Genomic DNA, 9023 nt, shown 5'->3' with positions numbered 1-9023 from the left:
CGCGCTGCACGAGTCATAGCCATCTTGTCTATTGGTTCATGGGCTTTACGATACAGTTGCGATGCACAGAGAATCTTGACCTGTTATGTTAGCCAAGGTGACCTATACATTAGTTTTCGGCTGAGGTAGTATTCATATTGCCACATCATCTATGATGCTCCAGATGATGATGGTCGCGCAAATCGAACAGGAGTCCGTCGTGGGCCTGTATCTGTGGAAACACAATCAACCTCGTTCCCAGGTTATTAATGGAAATGGATCTTACCCCTGATTTTGGCTTTAACTAACTTTTACATTTACCCCAAACTGTCTTCCCGTAATCACGCTATGTTTAATCAAATTATGCTTAACACACTTTTTACCTAAAGCAAGTTCTATATACAATAAGGCACGCTGTTCTAAAAACCTCTCTGAAGGACTCAGTGTCCACTAGTAATACTCTATTAGTTAGAATCTGTCGGATCAGTGGCTTCAGCACGCGCCGGTGCCATGCCAGTTGCCACTGGGACAATTCCGGGTCCAGCATCAGTACGAAGCCATGGCTTGACCCACTTAGCCGGGATCTCCCAGTAAGTTTTACTTCTGCTGATCCGCACCATTTCCCAGATTCTGGGTCCTTATACATTACCATGATTCCTGTACATTGTTGTGTCCTTTCTGCCTGTAAAAGAACATGATGCACTACCATTGGTGGGTCTTTGTGATCACCTGTCAATCTAAGATAATTTAGCACAAATCAGTCTTTGGCCAATCGTTCCTCTGGGAGTAAGCCCTAGGTTCCCCCCTTTTTTTTTTTTTTTTTTTTTTTTTTTCAGCATGTTCTTTTAGGGTTTGGTTGGCCCATTCGACAATAGCCTGTCCTGTGGGAAGATGTGGAATACCGGTACCATGGTGAATTCCCCACAAATTACAAAATCAAGCAAATCGTGTAGAACCATAGGCTGGGCCGTTGTCCGTCTTAATTTTTTTAGGCACACCCAGTACTGCAAAAGAAGCGTGAAGATGTCATTCAATATGTAAGGCCTTTTCTCCAGTTCGTGCCGTGGCCCACATGGCAGCAGGATAGGTATCAATACACACATGCACAGAACGCTTTGCACCAAACCACCTGACATGGGTGACATCCATTTGCCACAACTGCAATGGCAAAGGACCTCGTGGGTTAACCCCACAGCCCAAGCCCAGCCCTTCCTTTTGACAATCGGGGCATGCTTTAACGATACCTTGGGCATCAGTAAGTGGTAAGTCAAATTGCTTTGTTAACATCCTAGCGGGTTGGTCAAGAACACATGTGATTGCCGTGCTTTTTTGAAAACGATTCCCTGGAGGAGGCTCCCGTGGCGCTGCAACCAATTGGTCAGCTCTGTCATTTCCCGTTTCTCATCTGCACAGTGTTCTCATACCCAAGAGTTCTACCAGAGGGGTCATATCGCCATTAGTGATACCACAAAGATTCCGCACCCACTGGATATCTCCCACAAGCTTCTGGACATCATGTAACGTCGAAATTTCTCATGTTATTTGAACCTTCTGAGGTTTAACATTGCTAGCATCTATGTGCCACCCCAAATACTTCCAAGGTGCTGCCTTTTGCACCTTTTCAGGAGTGATTATTACTCCGCGATGGCTTAAGATGTCCTGCAATTGAGTTAAAATTTCATCCTGTGGGAAGTTACTGAGGAAACTGCTTTCTTACAGGATCTGATGCCCAGGCCACATACACCTGACACATCGTGGGGGAATTGCGCATTCATTGCGGTAACACGACCCAATGGTATCTCTTATAGGGTTCTGCCTTGTTAATCGATGGTAACGAAAAGGCGAACCGTTCAGCGCCATCTGGGTGTAATCTTTTAGATCTATAATTAACAAATCCCATTCTTCTGGAAGCATAACTGGAGATGGCAAACCTGGCTGCAGGGCTCCCATACTGTCCATCACCGCATTCACAGCTCTGAGATCATGTAACAGTCTCCATTTCACACTTTTCTTGGGAATGGTAAATATTAATATATTCCATAGACTAGTAGAAGGAACAACTTGTCCCGCTTTCAATTGGTCCTCAACTAACCCTTGTATTTTTAGCAGCCTTTCAGAATTTAGCAGCTACTGATCAATCCAAACAGGGTCATCTGTTTTCCAGTTAATTTTCAGAATTGGCTACCCCTCAGTGACCGCTCCTAAAAAGGATGCGTCACTAACATTGCTTTCATTTGGCTCAATAAATCACGGCCTACGAGGCCAAACAATTCAGTTGGGGTAGTCATGACATACGGACACGTCGTAATGCGTTCACCATCGGGGAACACAAATGTAATCGGTAGCTGACTTACTAAGGTGGCTTGTGTGCCCCCTATCCCAGCAATACCAAAATTTGGATTGATCGATGGCTATGATGGAGGCCAAATGCATCGTGAAATAATCGTAACATCAGCTCCTGTATTGATTGTCATTGGTTTCTTGACAACAACTCCATCAGGCCCTTCCAATTGCACTACCTTTTCTGGTTTACCTCTTGTTGTGTCCATGGCAAAGTATACCTGCGGTTTCCCTGTGGAGCCGAATCCACCATCTCCATGTTGTACTTCACCTGGGTTTGGAACGCACGACCTGAATGGAACTAATTATGCTATTCTGGTACCTTTAGGAATAGAAACAGGAGGGATTAAAACATGAATCATAATTTTCACAGTCCCACAATAATCTGCATCAATAAGCCCTGGGAGCACCAGAATTCCTTCTAGAGCTGTTGAAGATTGCCCCATTAAAAATGCACTAAGTCCAAACCCCAATGGTCCCTTTATGTTGACTGCGGTTTCCACATGCACTCCGGAGCTTCCTGCGGTGGCGGATCTGGTGGTTGCGAGGCTGCCTGAGGGCTGGCAGCTCAAGCCCCTTGCATTCGTGTCGTCGCGCAAGGGGCCTTCTCGGTCGGTGTAAAGTTTCCCTTCTTCCTGTATTCTTGGTGGTATGGTTATCTTTCTTACACTTGTTGCAGCACTTACTGTTAACAGTACCTGTACATTTGCTCCTAATGTGTCCACGTTTGCCACAGTTAAAACACTTGACCAAGGGTGTCTTACTGGCCTTGTGCTTCTTTGTAGCTCCTTGGAGAGCTGTGGCAGCATAGGCTACTTTCTGTGAGTCCACTGATCGATCCATGTATTCTATCATATCAACGACGTCTGCATTTTTCGGCAAATTAAACAATGCTTTGCATGTCTTTTCAGTAGCATTTTCAAAAGCGAGTATTTTGAACATGTTTTCTTTCATGCCCTCGTTCATGTCAGGGTGGTCATAAATTGTATTCTCCTGTTTCACCTGGGTAAAAGCATGGCTGTACATATTGTCTGGTATGGTAAGAAAGGCTTGATACGCCAAGATCTGTGATAGATGATGAACCTCAGTGATACATTGTAACTGAGCGTTCCCTGATGCGAAGGGTCCAGTACCCATCAGCATCTGCGTGGTTACTCCCCATAGGGGATCTGTTTGTTGTCGTGATGTTGCTTGTTCCCTATCACAGAATGTCTCCTACTGCCGGAAAAACACTAACATTTCGGCGGGTGTCAAAATCAACTGTGCTATGTGTTTAATATCTTGAGGTATCAGCGTATCAGCAGAAAAAATGAATTGCGGTATTTGGTGAGTTAACGCAGATTTGATTCCGTACTGACTCACAGCATTCCTTAATTTCTCAATGACCTTCCAGTCAAACACCTCCCATTTTTTTTCTGTCCATTTGATGCAATAACTGGGAATGCTTGGAGCATAGTCCCTTCTATAATGGCCTCTTTTATTACACCCCTCCAATGTCTCTGCCTTTCTTCTGCAGCGGCTATTACAAGTGGCTCCACGTCTATCGCGGGTGTGGTTGGTTTCCCCGTCTCTTTTCCGCATTTCCTTTAACAATTCTAACATTGTCTCTTTTTGTTCTATTATTAGAGTAGCCAAGTCCTTGTTTGCATTATTTGAATCAGGGTGTATGCTAGGTATAATTTGTTCATGTTGAACGGTGGTATCTGAGGGCTGTTTTTTCGTAGGCAGATTTTTACTCACTCCCTGATTCTGTAGGGTTTCCTTTAATCGTACGGTTAGGGAGGCTTGGGAACTGTCAGATGGCTGATTAATATCGGCAGTCCCAGGGAGTGGAGCAGAAGTCAAGGGCACAAGAGCAGGCAAACAAGTTCCAAAAAGTCTCTCTCGCTGCATTATGTTTTTCTCCCCGCTTTTCCCTTTCGCTTGCGGTTGGAGAGAGAGAGCAGCAAAAGCAGACGCAGACGCTTTACGATCTGCTTTCATTTCTTACAGAGTTGTCTTAATCAATTTCCATAAAGTTGCAAGATCTTTAACTTCTTTAGACCCGTCACTAATTTCATCCCATAGGGAGGTTCCGATAGCATTCCAGGTACTAAGCTCAAAAGCTGTACCCACACTAACTGAATGGTTTCTGTCCTTGCTTCATTAGTTTTTTAGCTGATTTATCATCGTCAGTTACCATATCCCATAATACATCTCCTAATCTACGCCATTCACTCTCCTCAAATAATAAATCCGGATTCTTAAAGCATCCCTTAACACGACCTAAAGCAACTAATCCCAAAACTTGCTTAACGCAATTTACCCCCCGCTTTTCTAAAAAGCACTGTAATAATTTTAGGGCTACCTCTTGATCCATTGCCGGCCGGCTTCTTGATACTCCTGGGTGCTACCTTGATTAAGGCACCTCGGTTAAAAAGTCTTTGCAGCCTTTTTCCAGTAGCCCTCACTAACGGCGAACCCCTTTTGGACGGTCCAGGCACGAGAGTTAACACACCAACCAAGACGATCAGCGTTCGGTTAATCTTTTGCCCCCCGGTCACTGCTACCGGTGCTTCTCAGTGTCCGTCGCTCCAATTCCCCTTTCTTCGGTCCCTGTTCGGGCGCCATTTGTTGGAGCAGTGGAGGAATGCACATAAGTCAACCCAATATGAGTGATAGAAGTGATTCAAATTTATTTGCATGGATAGCTCATATTTATACAGTTTGCGATAATTATGCCTACTAGTCCTAATATGATTGGTACATTGCTAATGTTTATTCATTACTAAAACACACCCACTTGTGATTTGCAGCTATGCGTGTTCCGTAACTTTCTCATGGGAACTTCTTCAAAAGTTACTTATGAAGTTATGCCAAGGTCACACCGTCCCTGTCTTTCTCATGATAACAGCGAGACCAGCTGTTGTTTTTCTCCTGATATCAGTAAAGCCAGCTATTTTCGGCCAAGGCCTAATCTTGCTGCTCAGGCTGACATTCTTTCACACAGAACTCTGCTCGCACAACTTTTCTATAGACCCATGTCCTTTTTCATCAAGCCAATTCCCAACAACAGGGGAGGGAAAAGAGACATGCGAGTGAAAAGAGACTGGCAAGAGAAAAGAGGGAAAAGAGGAAAAAAGAGGAAAAATACATGCAAGGGAAAAGAGACATGTCAGGAAGAGAGACACACGTGATGAAAGAGATGAATGGGAAAAGAGGAAAAAGAGGAAAAAAGACACATGCCAGGAAAAAAAGACACGCAAGGAAAAGAGGGAAAAGAGGGAAAACCAGGAAATATAGATATAAGGGGGAAAAGACACCTGTGAGGAAAAAGAGGAAAAAGACACACAAGGGTAAAGAAGCAAGGGAAGAGGGAAATGAGGAAAAAGAGACAGTCAATGGAAAAGAGACAGGCAAGGGAACAGAGACTTATCAAGAAAAGATACACAAGGAAAACAAGGGAAAAGAGGAAAAAAGACAGTCGAGGGAAAAGAACGAAAAAAGAAAAAAACATGGGAGCGAAAAGACACATGCAAGGGAAAAGAGGGTGTGGTGGGTTAACCCTGGCTGGATGCCAGGTGCCCACCAAAGCCATTTTATCACTCCACCCCACCCCCTTCAGCTGGACAGGGGAGAGAAAATATAATAAAGGGCTCGTGGGTCAGGATAAGGACAGGGAGAGATCACTCAACCAATTACCATCACGGGCAAAACAGACTCAACTTGGGGAAAATTAACTTAATTTATTGCCAATCAACCATAGTAGGGTAATGAGAAATAAAACCAAATCTCAAAACACCTTCCCCCAACTCCTCCTTTCTTCCTGGGGACAGCTTAACTCCCGAATTCTCTACCACCCTCCACAGCAGCGCAGGGGGAGGGGGAATGGAGGGTCACGGTCAGTTCATCACATGTTGTCTCTGCTGCTTCATCCTCTTCAGGGGCAGGACTTATCACACTCATCCCCTGCTCCAGCGTGGGGTCCCTCCAACGGGAGACAGTCCTCCACGACCTTCTCCAACGTGGGTCCTTCCCACGGGGTGCAGTCCTTCACAAACTGCTCCAGCATGGGTACCTTCCATGGTGTGCAGTACTTCAGGCACAGACTGCTCCAGCGTGGGTCCCCCATGGGGTCACAAGTCCTGCCAGAAAACCTGCTCCGTGGGTTCCTTTCTCCACAAATCTGCAGATCCTGCCAGCAAACCTGCTCCAGTCTGGGCTTCCCACGGGGTCACAGACTCCTTTGGGCACCCACCTGCTCCGGCGTGGGGTCCTCCATGGGCTGCAGGTGGATATCTGCTCCAACATTAACCTCCATGGGCTGCAGGGGGACAGCCTGCCTCATCATGGTCTTCACCATGGGCTGCAGGAGAATCTTTGCTCTGGTGCCTGGAGCACCTCCTCCCCCTCCTTCTTCACTGATCTTGGTGTCTGTAGGGTTGTTTCTCACTCCTCTCTCTGGCTGCCATTTCTGTGTCCAATGCACCTTTTTTTCCCTTCTTAAATATGTTATCACAAAGGCACTACCACTATCGCTGATTGGCTCAGCCTTGGCCAGCAGCAGGTCCATCTTAGACCCGGCTAGTATTGGCTCTGTTAGAAATAGGGGAAACTTCTAGCAGCTTCTCACAGAAGCCACCCCTGGACACCCCCCGCCCCCCCCCCCCCCAAACCTTGCACACAAAACCAATACAGTGAGTTTTGCTGATCACTCCTTGGCTCTCCAGTTGGCGAAACAACTTGTGGATGGGAATAAGAGAGTCTCGGTTGGTGTGATATTGCTGCCGGTGCACCCTCGTGGTAGCAACTGGCACTTGTTGTTCTTCAGCCCTCAGCAACCCTGCAATTGAAGGGTCTTGAGAGAGACCAGGCAGGGTAGACAGCTGTTCAGTGCCCTCCGTCTCCAAGGCAGCTATACCAAAAGCCCATCGATACTCCTTCGGGTCCTTAAAATACCCTCTCCTGAGATAGTCTATGCCAAGGATTGTGGGACAGGATTTGTCTGGTGTCGGTAAAACCCCCAGCACTGCTAAATTGATAGAAGGAGGTGTGCTAGAACTTGTCGGCCATAGGCCCTGGGAAAGATAAGATAAGAACTTTGATTAGAAGAGACAAAGACTGCTCACTCTATGTTTGTACAGAGGATTGTGAGCTGGTGAGACTTTAAAACAATCACCCTGTAGAAGAGGAACTATTGTTCTTGCTCAAGATAGATTGCTGTAAATAGAAGAAGTAAATGTTTAAAAAATTCCTTTAGCATTAGCCAATCTGTGAATGCTTAATGTATCTGTAAATGCTTACCGTAGAATTTGGACCAATCAGTTTAGAACACGCTAGCCTGAACTAGTATAAATGTATGTGAAGAATCATAATAAATTCGACATTTTGCTTGCATCAAGCTGTGTCCTGTCTCTCAATCGCGGCAAATTGGTGACCCCGACGTGATTCCAGGGTCCAGGAACCACCTATCTGCGTGGCATGCTGCGAGTCCCACAGAACGTTGAATGAGCTGCTGAAAGGAAGCAGGAGCCGGCCGGCCTGAAATCCCTCCGGAGTAGAGAGGTGAGCTGTGGGAAACATGGGGAATCAAGCGTCTTCCCCAGAAAGAGACGTATATGAGCTTATGAAAGCTCTTCTTCAAAAGCATGGAAAGAATATTTCTAGGCATGATCTTAAAGCAATGCTTAAATGGGTACAAGTGAAAATACCCACTGTAACTGCATCTCCTATTTTTACGCGGGAACTTTGGGATGATGTGGGGGTGAAACTATGGGATGCGGAGACTACAGGGAATGCCAAAGCACAGTGCATGCTTCCGTGGTGGAGAGGTATTTCTGAGACTTTAAAAGCCCAGGAAAAAAGTCACAAAGACAAAGCAGAGAGAGAGGAAGACTCTCCTGCGATACCTCTGTTACCATCAGAGGGTCAAAAATCCATTGCGCCGCTAGAGGTGTGTGCCGCGGGGTACCCCCCAGAAGAGGATCCCTTTGATCCGGGACCAGTGGACTCTGAAAAGGAGCCAGACCTCTACCCCCCTGACCCACATGACGTATGGGCTAACAAAAGGTGCCAAGCCTTAAAGGAAGGAGAGCTGGAAATTGCTAAAACAATAGTAGCCCCCGTGATCTATCAAGGTCGGGAGGCATGTTGGGAAGCTCTGTCTTTTCCAGTGATTAAGGAGTTGTGCCGTACTGTCACTGAACATGGACTTTCCTCCCCGTATTTTGCAAGCTTATTATCCTCTGTTTTTGATACCTATGTAATGACTCCGCATGATTTAAAATCCTTAGCACAATTGTTACTGACACCAACACAATATACTTTGTGGGAGGCACATTGGAGGGGGGGACTCCAAGCGCTCCTCTTAACTTACATAGGTCACGGCAATGCAGCTATACCTGCGCTGACTATAGAGCACCTCACAGGTACAGGTCAGCACACCAGTCCTGTGGATCAGGCTCGAATTCCACGGGAAGCCCTTGAGGCAATTCGTGAAGAAGCAAAAAAAGCCTTTTTTAAGGTTCCTGACTCACAGAAGCCGCAAAAAGCTTTTACTACTATTACCCAGGAACCCTGAGAGTCTTATATGCAGTTTATCAATAGACTGAAACAAGCTTTGGAGCACCAAATAGATAATACGGAGACACGGGAAATTTTGTTGTTAAAATTAGCCGTCGAGAATGCTAATGTGGATTGTAAAAAGTTGTTAAAGTCTCTCCCGA

Source organism: Accipiter gentilis, chromosome W (genome assembly GCF_929443795.1).
Source record: "Accipiter gentilis chromosome W, bAccGen1.1, whole genome shotgun sequence".
Lineage (NCBI taxonomy): Eukaryota > Metazoa > Chordata > Aves > Accipitriformes > Accipitridae > Astur > Astur gentilis.
This window is presented reverse-complemented; position numbering follows the sequence as displayed.